This window comes from Danio rerio, chromosome 25 (assembly GCF_052040795.2).
Source record: "Danio rerio strain M-AB ecotype USA chromosome 25, GRCz13ab, whole genome shotgun sequence".
Taxonomy (NCBI): domain Eukaryota; kingdom Metazoa; phylum Chordata; class Actinopteri; order Cypriniformes; family Danionidae; genus Danio; species Danio rerio.
The window spans coordinates 12,897,182-12,916,411 of NC_141045.1; the positions used below are offsets into that span (position 1 = coordinate 12,897,182).

The 19,230-nt window shown below is 36.2% G+C and overlaps 1 long non-coding RNA gene across 1 annotated transcript; it reads left to right on the forward strand.

Moving 5' to 3' along the window:
* The first annotated feature begins 14,656 nt into the window (after nt 1-14,656).
* Nucleotides 14,657-19,013, forward strand: LOC147830814 (uncharacterized). The gene is made up of 2 exons (XR_015526237.1): nt 14,657-16,923; nt 16,975-19,013. It is a non-coding gene; the product is annotated as an uncharacterized LOC147830814 (long non-coding RNA).
* The last annotated feature ends 217 nt before the right edge of the window (nt 19,014-19,230 follow it).

The following is a 19,230-nucleotide window of genomic DNA, read 5'->3' on the forward strand; positions in this document are numbered from 1 at the left end:
CAGTGCAGTGTAAATTTCTTTAAGAAAAAATCAATATAGATTACCAATGTAGAGAGGTTGAAGCATCAAGCACCCTCTCGGGGATAAAAAGAAAAGTTCCCTTAGCCAACAGACATGAGTTTAACAAGCTGGCGCCGTCCTTCCATTGGGTTGTCGATACAGGAGGTATTGAGGCCACCCACGCTGACCTCTTATGAGCTGTCCTTACATCATCTTGCACTCGCCAGGTTCGCCCGTCCATTCCGGCGATGAAACCAGACACAGTGACAGCTCAAGATTTCTGAGAGCTCCTTGAAAAATAACTACCGAGAAACCTCTCCAACCATCTTCTCTAATGGGGCTGGAGGAGAACAGAGGGGCTCTGCCGTCTGATGAGGTCACGTTGGAGTGAAGCCGACATACACTTGTGTCATATCAAGAGACATCCAGATCAAAAGCAGAGATCCGAGATGAGAGGTCTGCTCTGAAGTCACTAGTCTGCAATCTTCAGGGTTGTTTCAGGCAAGCTGCTAGTGCAAAGCGACTATGGCATATAGATGTTGCGGGACCTCAAGAACAGTCATTTTCCATTCTTTTTGTTTTATACTGTAGGTGTGAGGGTAGCGTCTTACAGTTTTGCAGACGTGCTCTGTATAGACAAGTGTAACCAGCCTTGCTGATGAGAAACGAAAAAGTAAACACATTCTGAGGGTGGGAGTTTATCGTTGTATGCACATTTTAATCACTATTCAAATCTGCTATCATCCACGTTTTCCTGCTGCATTACACAGCCGAGGTTTGAGTTTCCTTTCTCTATCTATATTTCATCAGATCCCCCTCCTGCCCTTCTGGGCCATAAAGTGGAGTTTATATATTACCCATGATGCACATCACTAGAACCCTGTTATTAGATTTATGCTGTTTGAAGTGGCCTCTGGGAATTTAAATTAATAGAGTGAAGGGTGGTTTGCGTCTTATATCATATTTTTTCCTCAGTACCTCCTTGATATTCAAAGATCGCACTTGCATTCCTAAGATGCAGCCCTGTTTCTCTAAGAAACTTTTTGTGGCTGAAAGCACAATCCATTCTTGTCTAAATAATACCCGCTTTAGGCATCTTTAACGTAAGTGTATTTGTCTTTTTTGTCGGGAGATTTTAAATGAGTTATATTCAGTATACACAGCAATCCTTGAAGAGGAAAGCTCTTGTTAAGAAATATAATAAGGAATAATGAACAATGAATGTCAAGCGGGTCATTGCAGTTTAGGGCCCCACTGACAGTCTTAAATATTTTCTGTTGTGTTGCATATGATAAAGAACATTCTCAGTCTCCCCGGTTAAATAAATGATGGGAGCATTTTCAATATTTGCGGAATTGCTCTAAGGATGTTTAGATATTTTCAATGGAAACCCAATTATAATCTTGACTATGAGGATGTTTTATAAATGAAAACCTGAACCAAATGTCTTCAGCCTTTAAACTCTGTTTATCATAGCCCTTTAAGGCTTGTTACGGGCCTGTCATAGACTAACTCACCATTGTATGCCAAAGCTGAGTGGCCTTCTTTGAGTGCAAGAAGGTACACCCACTGGATACCTCTGGTCTACAAGGCTCTTCTCGGTCTGGCGCCTTTATACCCATGCTCCTTTCTTCATAGACCAAAAATCCATTATGTCCTACATTCAAGTGATATTTATCATTTGTCTGTTCCCTGGATTCGAACTGAAATAGAGAAGCAAGCTTTTAGTCATGCCACCCTCTGATCCTGGAATACTCTTCAGTCTGAATTGAAAATGAGCTTATTCTGATTAAATAATTTCGCTTTGTCCTTTATAAAAATTCTCAATTTCTCAATGCATGTGTTTTAAACATATTGTAATGTGATATGGTTGGAAAAAAAAATATATAATATATATATTTTATTTTACTTTTATTTTCCTTTTTTATACTGTAAGTTGTGTGCTGCAGACCTCTTGGCCAGATCACCCTTGTAAATGAGATCTTGATCTCAATGTGGTTTTTACCTGGTTAAAGAAATGTTCACTCACTGGCCACTTTATTAGGTACACTTGTCCAACTGCTTGTTAACGCAAGTTTCTAATCAGCCAATCACATGGCAGCAACTCGAGGCATGTAGACATGATCAAGACAATCTGCTGCAGTTCAAACCGAACATCAGAATGGGGAAAAAAGGGTGATTTAAGAAACTTTGAACGTGGCATGGTTGTTGGTGCCAGATGGACTGGTCTGAGTATTTCAGAAACTGCTTATCTACTGGGACTTTTACGCACAACCATCTATAGGAGAGAGAGAATGGTCATAAAAAGAGAAAATATCCAGTGAGCAGCAGTTCTGTGGGCGCAATTGCCTTGTTGAGGCCAGAGGTCAGTTGAGAATGGCCAGACTGGTTCGAGCTGATAGAAGGGCAACAGTAATCTCTGAATGCACAAAAAGCCAAGCTTTGAGGCAGATGGGCTACAGCAGCAAAAGTAGGTAGGAAACTGAGGCAACTATTCACATAGGCTCACTAAAGGTGTACTATAGAAGATTGGAAAAGCATTGCCTGGTATAATGAGTTACGATTTCTTCTGTGACATTCGGATGGTACATTCAGGGTTTGGTGTCAACAACATGAAAGCATGGATCCATCCTGCCTTGTATCAACAGTTTAGGCTGGTCTTGGTGGTGTAATGATGTGGGGGATATTTTCTTGGCACACATTGGGCCCATTTGTACAAATTGAGCACCGTGTCAATGCCACAGCCTACCTGAGTATTGTTGCCCATCTTTTGTGTTCATCTCTTTATGACCACAGTGTACCCATCTTCTTATGGCTTCTTCCAGCAGGATAATGTGCCATGTTATAGAGCGAGATTCATCTGAGACTGGATTCTTGAACATGAGTTCACTGTACTCAAATGGCCTCCACAATCACCAGATGTCAATCCAATAGATCATTTTGAGATGTGGTGGAACAGGAGATTCACATCATACAGTAGATGTGCTGCCAACAAATCTGCAGCAACTGAGTGATGCTATCATGTCAACATGGACCAAAAACTCTGAGGTATATTTCCAGTACCTTGTTGAATCTATGCACAAAGGATACAGGCAAAAGTGGGTCCAACCTTAATATTAGTAATGTGTTCTTAATAAAGGGGTCATGGGGTGTATATGTACAGTAATTAACAAATCAGGTCATTATTTTTTTCTTTGTATGAGCTGTAAATTAAGTGTAAACAAACACAGTTTGGCATTACACAAGTTTACTATAAGCATCGTCTCATATTCTAGGTGGTGTAAATCCATTGTGGGAAGGTTTGACTGCGCCATCGCCAACAGTGAAAAGTGCTTTGTTTTCCCGTTGATACCATGTGCCACGGGCCTCTAGGGACATTCTGAAAAGGGACTGCTTTATAGTAGATGAGAAACAGCAGCCTCCCTAAGCGTATGCCAGGGGGCCATAACCAAATGCATTATGGTGCTGCTGTATTATTTTCCTGATATAAAAGCGAGGAGGGCCCATATTGATCACGGCACTCAGACGAGCCTGCTGCCTCCCCCTGGGGGACTCCAGCATCTCTCTTTCTCGTCACTTCTGATAAGGGGAAGATGCTCTCACATGTGAAACACAAGAAAGCCTAACAACACAACAGCAGTGAGTAAGTGGCAGTAGTTATATACCCCATTTAGGCGTTGGACGCAATCCTGCCAATGAAGTAACAAGAAATAGAGGTGAAACCAGAGACTGCGTTATTTGTGAGATCGCTGCTCGATCAATGCGCTGTGGTAATGCCATCGCATCCCTCATTAGAAAAACTAAGCGACCACTTAAAAGAGTCAAACATTATTATGAGGTTCCAGTGTTACATCTTTAATTAATATTCGCTTGTTGTATGGGAAGACAATCAATACAGCAGTAGGTCATAGCACTTGTAAGCTTGAAATGCCAAACAAGACCTTGTTACATGGTTCTGGACAAAGAATCCAATTATTGAGCTACTACATTAAAATTCGCAATTTAGAAATGTGTCCCTTAAAGATAAACACGTGTTTTAGATGCACTTTTACTTCTCCTCTCTCTCTCTTTCTCTCTAGACAACCTACCAAGTTTTATTCTAAGGCAATTTAAAAACTGTATAGATTACATGGGGTTAAGTATGCTGTTTATCACACAAAAGAATAATGCTAGATTCAGCAGCATAGCGAGCTGAATCAATTTAAAATCAACTTAAAGAGCCACCTCCATTCACTTAAAGTCCATTCTCTGTGCTAGATTATTTGCTAAGAAACGGCAATGAGCTAAAATAACACAGAAAAGAAAATGTGTCAATACTATTATGCTTAAGCACATTGAACTTTGGTTTTCATTAATGCTTGACTGAATCAGCACTGCCATTCTATCCCGTAACACCTTCTATGTACCCAAAGGACATTGAAGAATACATGCCCAAGAGGAATATAAAGCAAATCTGACACATTTCTTGCAGCCCGGTCTTGTTGTGGCGGCAGATGTGTGAACCTCATGATGTGCCTGATCTCCGGCAGCACCTGGTACTCCCATGGATAAATGTGCTGCATTAAAAGGTACATTAAAGCAGTGGAGAAAATAGCTCACTTTCTGAAATGTTAATGGGACCTCAGGTTATGCGTTTTTAATAAATCATAAAGCAGCCGCGATTTCGGCAAGGAGGCAAGCGCTAGGAATTGCCCTGGCCACCTTAATATATAATTTAATTCTTGAAAAATAGCCTCTTTACTTACTGAAACAGCTGTCACTGTACTGTTAATTAAACGCTTTGATGCTGGAATTTCATAATGAGGAGGGATGGAAAAGAGGAAAAAACATTTACAGACTTATTTCATCTAGGCCCCGAGAAATGTGTGTCATGAATTAGTTTTTTTTTCTTTTTTCTAGGGAATCCTGCAAGTTCAAGTCTTGTTATCTGTAACCTACTGTATATTCCCAGGGGAACTTTATTCCATGCAATTACAATGAATGAGGACTAAATACATTAACTAGTGTGAGGGAACGTTCGCCTCCCTCTCATATCATCCTTTGAATCGATGTCCTTTGCCAGGAATGGGCGTGAAGGAGGAGGGGCGTGGCAATGACCAGCACTGATGGTGGGTAAAGGGGTTCACTGGAAGTAATTAAAACCTCATCATCGCTAATGTTACATGTAGAACACACCCCTCCTCGAGAGACTGGTCTGTTTCCCCATGCATGCACAATGGTGTTCTTTTGGGTCCAGGAAGAGATGAAAGAGATTTACATGTTGCCAGAGATCTAATAGTACAGAAATACAGTTTAGATTAGAACTTGTTGGCTGTGTTTTCTTGGAGCCATCTTTCCTTCTCCTGGAGGATTCCTTCTTGGAGAAATCTTTAAAGACCTCGCCAGGTCTCCTCATGTATCAATGCTGCGGACGGACAAAACATTTGGTACGCCAGGTTTTACGCTCATATTTGGATTTACTAATGATAAAATTAACGAAAGAATGTGCGTTGGTCCGCACCAACTTCATGTCTGGCGTATGTGTATTTCTTGTGTGTTTGTTTTATTTACATTGGCAACTTCTAGAGGCAATTATGGTAATAGATAAAAAAAACTTGTAGCAGCTCAACATGAAAGCAAAATTAAGGAGATAAATGGGAGAGAAGTATATTAAAATATTCTCCTCAGGCCTCAGAGTTAACAATAGTAAATATGTTGTGCATTTGAAATGCATCACTACAACGCTGAAGTAATAAACTGTGAAATGACATCAAACATGACAAAGTTATATAAAAGAAGACCATGGTTTGCCAAATTTGCCACTCCAGGATGACTCCTCATGTGCTTGGAATGTCCCAGTATTCATTTATTGGCATGAAAAGAATAGTATAATATAATAATATATTATACTATAATAATAATATAATAGTATTTTAGGGTCCAAGAAGATAAGTAGTGGTACATGATGTTGTGGTACATTTACAAGGAAACATTGTTTTCATTGTTGAGTCCTTGTAAGATGACGTGTACGTGTGTTAACGAAGCTGAGGGAGTCTTTTTTTACAGCTGATTTTTCAAACCCAAAAGTTCAGTTCAGTTCTTTTACGATGTAGATTGTGTCGAAACAGCTTGACATAGAAGTTCTAGTAAATTGAAACTACAGTCTACTTTTTAGAGTTGAAGGTCAGTTTAGTTCAGTTCAGTGTGGATTAAATTTCACTGTTTAAAAAGTCCAAACACTGAAGAGCAAATCCATCGATGTGCAGCTCCTCAAGTCCCAAAACCAAGCAAGCCAGTGACGACAGTGGTGAGGAACAAAACTTCACCAATTGACAAAAGTGTAGGAAAAAAACGTGAGAGAAATCAGACTTAGTTGGTGACGACCATTTCTCCTCTGGCCAAACTTACTTTGCAGAGCTGCAGTCTACTAAATAGTTGCACTAAAAACCCAGCCAAACACATCTGAATAAACTAGTGTGGGTATTATTAGAAGTTATAGGGAGGTGTTTTGTATTTATCTAAGACAATCATCCATTCTAATTTTTACTTGGGTTACCCAAAGCTGCAACTTGCCCAACACTAGGTTTAAAATGTGGGCTGCTGTTCCACTCATATACAGTGACTCAGGAAAATGATATACTGTGATAAAGCTTTAGTCTTTTCGTCCCTTTTCTAAAGAAAGAGAAGCCACATCAGACATCAGATCCTGTTATTTTGGATACCCCATCCTCTTGGAAACTCTATTCCAAATGCCTCTCCAAGATGGAAGATTAAGAAAGTAGCAATGCCAGATTCTCAAATAGATCCGTCTTTTTAGCCAAATCTCTCCAGTTGATTCAAATAGTTTTGAACGATTCGTTCACAGATGGGACTGATTTAGTTCTCACTGTAGGGCAGCATTAGCAATGAATAAATAATTAAACTTGGTCCGTTCACATAGAGGTGCCATACAGTATCAGTTCTGAAGATGGTGCTTTTGCATTCTCTTTGAAGTGTGGAAGTTCAGTTCATATATTTTTTGTTCCATGAAAGAACCAAAGTCATACAGGTTTGGAATTACAAAAAGGATGATTAAAAAAAGATAGAATGGGTGAACTGTCCTTTTATGAGGTTTAATAGGTTTGCCTGTCAACTTCTGAATAAGAAGTAAACATGCCTGGATGGCAACAAGGACGAGGCAAATTACCCTTCTAGAGATTTCCAGACAGATAATGTAAACAAAGCTATAATGTGCTGAGGTAATAGAATAATAACGCTGTAATCATTGGGGGAATATTGCGTTAAATTAAACCATCACTGATGCTTTGCACACGCCTCCCCTGTTGCTTGCGTGCAACACCTCTGCCTCTATTGTGCAGTGTGCGCCGAGAGGAAGCTGCTTTTCACCCTCCTTTCCAACCTTCAAAGGCTTGTCAACTCATCCTGTTTGCATAATTCATTAGCAGTCTGACTTGTGTGGTGTTTGTAATGTCTGATCTGTAAATTGTGCCGACGCAGGTCTGGTCTGATTCACAGTTGCTTGTCATTGCACTGGGAGTTTCATGGTGAGATGAATTAACCCAAGTCTTGTTGAGAATCAGATGGAGTGGCTGGGAATGGAGAGTAAATTGGAAAAACAAAGCAAACAAAACAACAAACGTCTCGCAAAATTAACCTTTCTGATTAACAAATGCCATTAAGATGTTAAAGCTTGACGGAACGTGCTACTTATTTTCGAAATAGGCTTATTTTGCAAGTCACCTAGAGTTAAACAGCAGAGTTTGACCATTTTATAATCCATTCAGCCCTTCTTCGGGTCTGGCGGGAGTACCTTTAGCTTAGCTTTGCATAAATCATTGAATCAGCCTATTATCATCTTTAAAAAAAAGCTTTTTTTTTCATATTTAGAGGAATTTTATGGTTTAATAATCAAAAACAAAGATATTAAAGTACATGAAAATAGTCCCTAGCTATCTGACTAGGTAACAGAACTGTGTGATATTGCACCTGCTGCAGCTGTGGTACAACAACAATAATAGTTCCCTGACTATTATGCTGGGTTGACAGTATAGTTCCTACTCGTATAGACATAGTAAGACCTAGATCTTAGTACACAATGTAACTACGGAAAAGTCAAGCTTTAACTCTAACTGTAACTCTAAAAGGGACTTCTAAAATGTATTTTACATGCAAATATCTAATTTCCTATATCCAAAGATAATAAAACATATAATAAAAATTGCAAAGAAAGCGTTCTTCCAGGACTTCCAGAGTTCATCAAGATTCTTTGGATTCATCTTCAATGCCTCCTCCTCCATCTTACCCCAGACATGCTCAATAATGTTCATATCTGGTGTCTGGGAAGCACCTTGACTTTCTTTGCTTTCAGTAACTGATGTGGAGGATGAAGTATGAGAAGGAGCGCTATCCTGCTGGAGAATTTTCCCTCTCCTGTGGTTTGTAATGTAATGGACAGCACAAATGTCTTGATACCTCAGGCTGTCGATGTTACTATCCACTCTGCAGATCTCTCACACGCCCCTATACTGAATGTAACCCTAAACTATGATTTTTTTCCTTGACTGATTTCTGTAAGAATCTTGGACAGATTTCAATATGTCTTCTGCAGTATTTGTGATGATTGGGATGCAGATTCATCTGTCTTTAATGGGAAGTTCCTAAAATGTATTGACCAACTAGTGCCGCAGAATTGGAATGTGTTTGTTTGAGGCTGGCTTTCTGTATGCTGTACAGTAATATGCTACAAGTAAAGCTTCTAAAAGTTCAGTTTCCCACCACATACTGCATTGAAGAGGGGGAAAGTGAGGAATGGGGTCATTATGGATTTAGACTGGCAGGTCGACTTTATCTTATCTTCAATCGCCTGGTGTGAAGCATGAGAGACGTGTCATGTTCATTCCTCAAGACGATCTCACACTGTCTTAATTAAAGACGAAGGGCTCCGTGGACTGCATGCAAATGAGAGATCTATTAAAGTGCTGTCTCTCACTTTACACTGGGTCAAAACGATGGCAGGAGATCCTCAGAAGAAAAAGATTTACAGCTATCAATCATGCCTTAACACTTTGGATCAGAGTACCGTGGGCAGAAGCGGAGATGAGATGGACCTTATTAACGAGGAGCCAATCAAAATTTGACAGTGACCATGTTCTGAGTGATTAAGTTGAAGTAATATATGTTCCTAAAAATTAATCAACTGTTAATGACTCTTATACTCATTATGTTCTGACTTTGTTCTTGCGAACTCTCAGACTGTATCCAAAATCACCACCTATATGCTTATTTCACGCGACTGCCATTTTAAAACATGAAAGTGATGCTAAGGTGGAAAGAAACCCGTAAGTATAGGATCAGCACTATAAACACTGCAACAGCATGCAGTAGACTACAATCCTCCAGCTGTTGCCGCGATTTCAAAATGCAGATATGATGTGAACATCACTTTATTATTATAAAGTTAAGTTTAACTTAATCAATTAAAAGCATATTAGGCATCAAACAAAATCATATTCTCTTCAAGAGTAAGGCGCTTAAGCAGTGGCGATTTTAGGATTTTCATTTTACAGGGCTTAGCTCCTTATAAGGTTAAAAGTAAAACACACACACACACACACACACACACACACACACATAATATATCAGGCTTATATATATATATATATATATATATATATATATATATATATATATATATATATATATATATATATATATATATATATATATAAGCCTAATATTACATTTACAAGTAGTAGTTCAATAGCAATGCGCTTAGTTTTTTGTTTAATATGGATTGTATACTAGTATTGCACTAGTATTACATAGATAGGCATAGCTTTTATCTAGTTTTGAACTGCAGGAGAGGGTCTGAGTCTTGGACATTATCAGGAAGGCTATTCCAGAGTTTAGGAGCCATAAATGAGATGACTCGACCTCCTTTACTCAACTTTGCTATTCTAGGTTCTAGAAGCCCTGAGTTTTGAGATCTTAAAGAGCTGGTTGGATTGTAGCGAGACAGGAGGTTGGTTAGATAAACACAAACTAGATTATTTAAAGCTTTATAGGTAAGAAGTAATATTTAAAAAAATCAATTTCAAACGTAACAGGCAGCCAGTTTAAGAAGGATAAAAATGTGCTCTGATAAGGTCTGATATCCCTTTTTATTTTCACTATCCATTCAAAACAGACCTTAGGTTACTCGGAAGGTGGTGAAATGATAAATTTGTGTCACTTTCTCTTCGCTGAAAAGATATGCAGCTATGTACACATCATTCCTGTGTGACTCAGGCGATACTCCTGGGTTTCTTCCCGCCACAGCCTTGATTTCTCTTTTAAATGGCGGCCATGTGAAATCAGTTTATACCCCTATTCACTATTCACTACATTAGTCCACTAATATAGTCCACCTAAAGGAGTGAATAAAAACAAGAAAGAGAATTGAAAAAGTCAGTGCATTGTGAAAATGATTGACTGCATTTCAAAATGCTATGGTTTCGGAAATAGCTGCTCCCTCAAATTGTGCACTATTTAAAGGGTATAGGCAGCATTTCAGATATACTGTGGCCATGATCTTGTTTGGGCTATTTTCACCCTACTTGCTTGTTCTGAAGCTTATGTGAGGACTGTTCTTGGAATCTATTGCCTTGTTAATGTAGAATATTTTAGCATAGATTTATTGGATATTTTCATTGTTCAAAGAGCGTTGACATCCAAGGCGTTTTTGAGGTATTTGATGGTTTTGAACAATTAACATGACTGAAAAAGTACATTGATTTCCGTCCTTCAAGTATTTGTTACTTCATAAGTGGCACCAGTAGCAGATTTGTGTTGCATAGGCAGGGAAATGTGAAAGTGTTGCAAAATATGACCATTTAGTCACAGTGATTGTTATGCAGTTGCTATGTCGTTCAGTATGGTTGCCAGGGTAATTTCCCAAGCATTTATTCATTTTGCTGTTTTGCTACGCAGTTGTGATTTCCAAGGGAGAGCTACTGTAGTTTTAAAAATGTATTTTAATGTGGTTACAAATTTGGTTGCCAGGGCACTGCTGAAGTGTTTTAAGTGTATTACTACAGTATGTGGTTGCCAGGGCATTGCTAAGGCTTTCTAAATTAGTTTTTGTACATTACTAAGCAATTGCTAGTGGTTGCCAGGATTTTTCCCATTATATCCTTAGTAGTTATTACTGCATTAGATTGTTCTGTCAAGTTCCTGTGTGGTGTTGAAGTATTCTAAGAGGTCTTATTGGTGTGTTGATATGCGGTTGCTAGGGTGGTTGGGTTACACTATGCAGTTACTATTGGTGATCTTACATTGAGTGATAGTTTATTGAAAGTGGCTGCATCCGAAACCGCATACTTCCTTACTATACAGTACGCTAAAATCAGTGTGCGAGCCGAGTAGTATGTCTGGATTCATAGAATTTGAAAATCAGTATGCGGAAAGTACCTGCATGACCTACTACTTCCAGTGAGATTTGCTGCGATATCCCATGATGTACCGCAAGATAATTTGTGAATGGGAGTGAAGTGACGCAACTGACATGGTAGGTCACATGACCATGACAAAATGGTGGATGTAGTACTTCCGAATTACATTCATACGGCTCACATTCATACTGTATAGGACGTACTTTTCTAACGGCTGAGTTGTACATTTAAATTTAAATGCAGTACCTACTTAGTAGGCGGTTTTGGACACAGCAATGTCTTCCTTGTACAAAATTATGTTGCTGTGCAGGTGCTAAAATATTTTAAGTAGCTTCCAGGGCTAAGATTTTATCAAGTGCATTATAATGTATTTTTATGGGGATACTAGGGTGGGTTTCAGGTTGTTCAGTATATTTTGGTAACACTTTTTATGAAGCCCCTGCTCATGATGAATTATAACTGTGATTATAATTATGCATAATCAAGCATTACAATTATTTTTATCTTTCATTTAAACAAAACAGATTTAATAAGATATATTTATTAAAATAATTTTTTAGTCACTGAAATCTTTAGAAATAAAATATATACTACATTTAAATTTATGCAAAATATTGGGAAAAAATACAAACTCTGAAATTTAAACAAAATATGTTTACATTTATCGTTTTTCAGGAATTTCGCTCTTTAAAAAAAAAAAAAAAATATATATATATATATATATATATATATATATATATATATATATATATATATATAATTTTTTTTAGTAACATTTTACATTTACATTTAGTCATTTAGCAGACGCTTTTATCCAAAGCGACTTACAAATGAGGACAAGGAAGCAATTTACACAACCAAGAGCAACAATGAATAAGTGCTATAAGCAAGTTTCAGGTCTGTAAAGTTTAAGAAGGGAAGTATTAGTAGTATTAGTATTTTTTTTTTTTTTTTGTACAGTTAGTGTGATATTCAGAGAGGCAATTACAGATTAGGAAGTGTAGTGGAGACTAAATAGTTGAGTTTTTAGTCGTTTCTTGAAAGTAGCGAGTGACTGCTGTTCTGATGCAGTTAGGGAGTTCATTCCACCAACTGGGCAGATTGAGCGTGAGCGTTCGCGAAAGTGATTTCTTACCCCTTTGGGATGGAACCACGAGGCGACGTTCATTCACAGAACGCAAGTTTCTGGAGGGCACATAGATCTGCAGAAGCGAGAGCAGATAAGAAGGAGCAAGGCCAGAAGTAACTTTGTAGGCAAACATCAGAGCTTTGACTTTGATGCGAGCAGCAACTGGCAGCCAGTGCAAACGGACTAGCAGCGGAGTGACATGTGCTCGTTTAGGTTCATTGAAGACCACTCGTGCTGCTGCATTCTGGAGCAGTTGAAGAGGCTTGATAGAGTTAGCTGGAAGCCCAGCTAGTAGAGAGTTGCAGTAATCCAGTTTGGAGAGAACAAGAGCTTGAACAAGGAGTTGAGCTGCATGTTCAGATAAGAAGGGTCGGATCTTTCTGATGTTATAGAGTGTGAATCTGCATGATCGAGCAGTTCTAGAGATGTGGTCAGAGAAGTTTAGTTGGTCATCAATCGTTACTCCAAGGCTTTTCACCATTTTGGATGCAGTAATGGTTGCCCCGTCCATCTGGATTGAAAAGTTATGGTGTAGAGTCGAGTTGGCAGAAATTACAAGCATTTCCAATTTTGCGAGGTTCAGCTGAAGATGATTGTCTTTCATCCAGTGTGAAATATCCAACAGGCAGGCTGAGATGCGAGCTGGAACCGAGGGATCATCAAGATGAAAAGAGAGGTATAGCTGGTTATCATCAGCATAGCAGTGGTAGGAGAATCCATGTCTCTGGATGACTGGAACATTTAGATTTGGGTGTATTCATTTTAGACCTTTATCGTGAGTTATTTTGTTAGATTAGCTCCACATTTGGCTTCAGGACTGACTAATCTAATTTATATGCACAAATATAATATTGTAAAGCTTCCTATAGAAAATATTAATTTAAATGAAAGAGTTGTAAGGGGTGTACTCATAATATAATATAATATATTGTTGTATTATAGTTATAATGTTGTTAGTGATGCATTTCATTTTTCAGTATACATGGTTATAACACATTATACACCGATTTAAAAGTATTAATTAGTTGGTCGTGTTTCGTAAGTATTGATTATGTAAATGGTTACTTAAAACTGATGTCCAATTAACATAAATTTTGTATGTTTAAATGCTGAAAATGTCTGTTTTATGTTTTGTTAGCAACTCAAACGTAAGATAATGTACGCTAAGTAAAAAAAACTTTATGTAAAATAAGTATAATGATGTATGATTTCTTAACATTTGCTTGGAAGTGTATTCTGTTTTCACTTAAAACCATCAATGATGCATTTATACAGGAGAGTAATTGTATTATGACTCACAATACACATTTATAAGGCAAAAGGACTCAAATACTAATATAAAATCATCCCTTTATTTAACAGAACAATATCTAATAACTTTTAATGATTATTTGTAACATTTTAACATCGGAGACTGCATCTTTATTAATAAAATCATCACCAGCCAATACTAGCTTGCTAGTATACAACAGTGTACAATGTGTTATGAATATGTATTGAAAAATTAAATACATTGCTAAGACATGTTTATTACACTGTTATAAATGTAGCTGCCATTATTTCACACACTCTAAAAAAAAAAAAAAAAATATATATATATATATATATATATATATATATATATATATATATATATATATATATATATATATATATATTGTTTAGACCAAACAAATAAATTAACACCACAGTTTGCATCAATATATTTGTTACGACAACGTCTAACAAAATGAAGTTCAGAAAGCAAACTTTATTATTTTAGCCAAATGAACTTTTCCTCTTCAATCAGAGGCATTTTGTATATAGCATAAATAAACAAATGATTTTTTTTTTTACAGTATTCTGTTTTTACAGTAAATGGAGTACTCAAAAATTATCAATATAAATAAAAAAGTAGTTTTAACTAGTTTTTTTAAATCAAACTTTTAAATAAATCCAGTGTTATTGTGTTATGCTTGTAATTACATGTACGTTTTCAAGTTTAGAACCTCAAATAAATTAAGTAGCTGAAATTGTAAATTTTTTTGTTTGTTTTCATATTTACTGTTCATTTAGTTGCTCGTAAAGACTACATTTAACAACAATCTTTTTGTTTTCCAGTGTTTTTTTTTTATTTGTTGTAAACCACAGATTTTCATTGTTTTACAAAACAAAAACATGTACTGTCCCATATAAACAGTATGAAAAATAACAAAAAAACATCAGTGTGTGGACTTAAAAACACAAAACAACTCTATTAGTGTGTAGAAATTGAGTTATCAACCCAATCTCTTTGGGTTGCTACAAGCTAAATATTGTTTTAAACTAGTTGATGGATATATTTGCCTTCAAATTGGATGCATTTTTAAGGTGATGTACATAATTATCAATATTTTACTCTTTAATAACCTAAAAACTTAATAAAATTATTCTGACAACTTAAAAGTTTTAATCTAATCAGCAATTGATAATTTTAAATTACAACATTGTAAGAAACTGTGTAGTGGTAACAAACCTCTTCAGTTATGATTTAGAGTGCAGTATAGGATATGTTTGTGTTTATATCAATATAAATATAGCACTGTTATGCTTATAAATATTTAGGGAAAGGTTATAATTAATTATGATCATGGGCTTCATAGCAAGTCTTAGGGATATATTTTTTTAATGAACTATGTGTCTGCAAGAGTGTTTAGGTGTTTTCTTTTTTTCTTATGCATTTTCTCTTTCGTATGCGCTGCTCCTATGTGTCCCTTATAAATAATTATGAAAAATAGGTCTGTCACTGGTGTGATTTACCTAGGGCTCCAAACGAGGTCTAATTTGCTATTGTCTCTGAAGCAGGATTCTGCTGAGGGTTAAAAGAGGACGCTGCTTTACACTGCGTTCTCCGAGAAAAGGTCAGGACTAAAGAGGTTATCGCCACACTGCAGGTATGAAGGCTCAAAAACTGCCTCCTCCCCCCACCCTGGAGACAGGCTGTCATGGATGCAGAGTGATTTGGGTGCCCGTAATATATGGCCGCGGTGGCAGCAGTCGCTATATCATGTTCTCCGGCCCGCTGTGTGAATGAGGAGACGGTTATTTCTCTCAAGGTCAGATGGCAAAAGAAACTAAAGGGGTTTGAGGATCTAGAAAAGGTGCCCTGTTTGTGCCGATGATGACTTTAGGCCGTATTTCAGGCTGTATAATGCTTCAGGAGTGATGTTGATGGGAAAAAAAAATAGTCAAGTATTGGTGACTACTGTGAATATAGTCACAGATCTGCCTGCTTTATTTTAAGGCTAACAAAATGAGACCTACCTTTTTGCTGTCTTCATCATTTTAAATTAACAAATAAGATGTTATATACTTCTTAAATGGGACATATTTCTACTACAATGTTTAATCTGTAGTTAAATTGTCAAAACATGTTAGTGATAATGTTTGTTTGTCATTCAGAGTAATAGTTACGTGAAAATTGCAAGATATAAGGGCCTTTACTTTTTAAAAAATATAAAAAGAATACGTGTTCATACTAAAGAAATCTATTTCAATGTGCATACTTTATTGTAAACACTAAAAAGTCTTGTAATATAAGCTTATAATTTATTTTTTTGTATATAAACTAATGTTATAATATTTTAGTGGATGTGGACTGTAAATAATGATAAAAAATGATTGTTATTTTTTTTTGCTCAGAAACCAATGCAATTAAATGAATGCAGAACATGTTCTAATGTATAAAAATGGATAATAAAATCTAATTTTTATTATCAAACTTATCATATTCTTATTTTCAAAAATAGAAATCTAGAAAAGATGAATACTGTGCTAATTTTTACAAAAATGAGTAACGTAAGAGACATGATGTTTTCAAAGTACTTTAAGGCATTTTAATTAATATACGTTTGTTTGTTTTTACAGATATATATAAGAAAATATATTTTTATGTAGTTTGAATTTTGATGTTTAAGAAAATTCAGGAGATCATAAATTTGTTCAATTATTTCACTGTATATATCTATATACTGTACTGTAAAATGTCATATGGTGCAAAAACTAAAGTACCTTAATACATTTTAATGAATATACATGTTTGTTTGTTTTTTACATTTTTTTGAAGAAAACAATTGCTACTTTTTTAGCTTGAAGTATGATGTTTGAGAAAATTGAAGATATCACTAACTTAATCAATTATTTTACTGTGTAAATCTGCATATACTGTACTGTAAATATACTGTACTGTTCCTATGGTATGACATAGCATAACTAAAGTACTTTAGGACATTTTAATAAATATACATGCTTTTATAGACCATTTTTAAGGAATCCATCTGTAATTTTTGTAGTTTGAAGTCGGATGTTTAAGAAAATTTAAGATATTACTAACTTCATCAAATATTTCATTGTATATACCTATATAACGTACTGTAAAATGTTGGTGTGACACTGTGGCAAAAGCTAAAGTACGTTAAGACATTAACGAATATACATGTTGTTTTCACCATTTTGAAGGAAACAATTGTGATTTTGTAGTAAGTCTGATGTTTGAGTAAATTTAAGAGATCAGTAACTTTATCAATTATTTCACTGGAAGTATGTGCATATACTGTACTGTGAAATGTTCCTATGGTGTGACAGCAAAAACTAAAGTACTTTAAGACATTTTTAACAAATATGATTTTTTTTTTTTAATAAATTTGGAGAAAAAAAATGTTATTTGTGTATAGTTTGAAGTCTAATGTTTGAGTGGGTGACGCAGTGGCGCAGTAGGTTGTGCTGTTGCCTCAGCAAGAAGGTCGCTGATTTGAGCCTCGGCTGGGTCAGTTAATGTTTCTGTGTGTTTGCATGTTCTACCTGCGTTGACATGTTGGATATTGTCAATAAATGGGGGTGTATATAGGACAACATGTACAATAAAATATGTTCAAAGGACAATTAAAATCTAATTTTATAGTGGCTTTACAAAAGCTAAATCTAAAATATTCCGAGACAAATCTTAACTGAAACGTTATGGGGGCTTCAGTCACATGATGTTTAATAAAGTCTTTCAACTCAAATTTTCAGTTTTTTTTATTTAAAATTAGCATATAGTGTCACACCAGAGGACATGGTTTTGGATAAATGTATTAAAAGTTCCAAATGTTTTTAAAAATATTTGTTTGTAAAAAGATGATTATTAAAATGGCCTTTTGTAAAATTAGGCATTTATGATGTTATAATTGTCTTTTTAATTTATAAGCATTGTAATTTGTTGAACTACTGTATGCTTGAGACAGTAACACCATAGGACAGTTTTGAGATTTGGCTCAAAATTTTGCACAAGGGCTCATGGATGACAAAGAAATGTTTTGCAATTGTCAACAACCCACAATATATACAACAAAACTGAAGTAAGTCACAAAAAGACAAGTGTATTTTTTCTTTTTATTTATAGAATAAGTCTACATAAATCATCATAGGATACATAGTTTAGTTACAGCTGTTTTTAGTTTATAGATGGATCAGTAAACGGAACACAGGTGGATTAACAATGAGTTACAAATAGAGGAACCGTGAGAGATTTTTTTTCCACACCTCGTTCCTTCATCATCCTAACGAGGGTTCAGACAAGATGATAGAAATATTCAAGAGAAATCGTAAAGTCAGCACTTCAGCTAGGACTTCTCCGATGGAAAATACATTACTGCGGATGCCAGAGGGGTGTCACAAAGTTATTATTTTTCAAACCGTACACAGCTCGGTGGCGATGGAAACACAAAGTATCTGCACACATAAATATTCAGACGTTTGAACCCGACTGCTGTCTTCGCATTAGCCCAGATGAAAAAGACCACGTATATAAACAGATGTGTAGCTTAGATGTCCCCCACAGTTTAATATTGCAACAGATTTGTTTTCCCCACACACAGTTCACAGGAAGAGAAATATATTAGGTTGAATGATGAATACTATAATGATAGTGACACACACACACGCTTTGATAATATGAGTTTCTTTTTAGCACAGTTTTATGAATCGCTCAATGTACACACGGGCTAATGACATCAATACCAAATGCGTCAATGAGCAAGCTTTTAAACTAAACTGAAGTTGTGGAAATGGATTTGAGGAGGCTGAGATACAGCTTCCTTTGTAATATATTTCTCTTCCGCTGATATCTATCAACGTCGTGATGGGTTACTGGAAACATACATGATCAGGATTTCTATCTCCTCTCCCTGCATTCCAGATCCCTGTTTTTTTTTTTTTTTCTGAGGTCTAGTTTTCAAGTGTATGTCCGCTAGCTGGAGGGCCAGGATGTTTGAGAGATGAAAAGATGGACTAAACAATACACGGCGAGCCATAATGTTGGGTTGAGAATCCTGTTGCCTGCAGACTTTAATATAGCTGAGGTCAGCTTTTAAAAATGAGGTTGGAAATGTCAGTTCCAGCTGTGGCTTTTTTTGGGTTTGGATTTAACACTGAGATTGTAAGAGGGGACAACATTTCGCTTGCTTCTATAGCAGACCTTACATGATTCTTCCATTCTGTCTTCCCTGATTGACATATAATAAAGCTAAGAGGTTAGACACAACAGAATTTAAGCATATAGATCACCCAGTGTTTAATTTGTACTTGAATAGTTTCCGCAATACAGCAAAACTAGCAAATAAAAGCCGATTTAAACGTCGACAACTGCTCACTTTAAGTTTTCACAAAATGTGGTCACTAAATGGTGACAGCGCATCT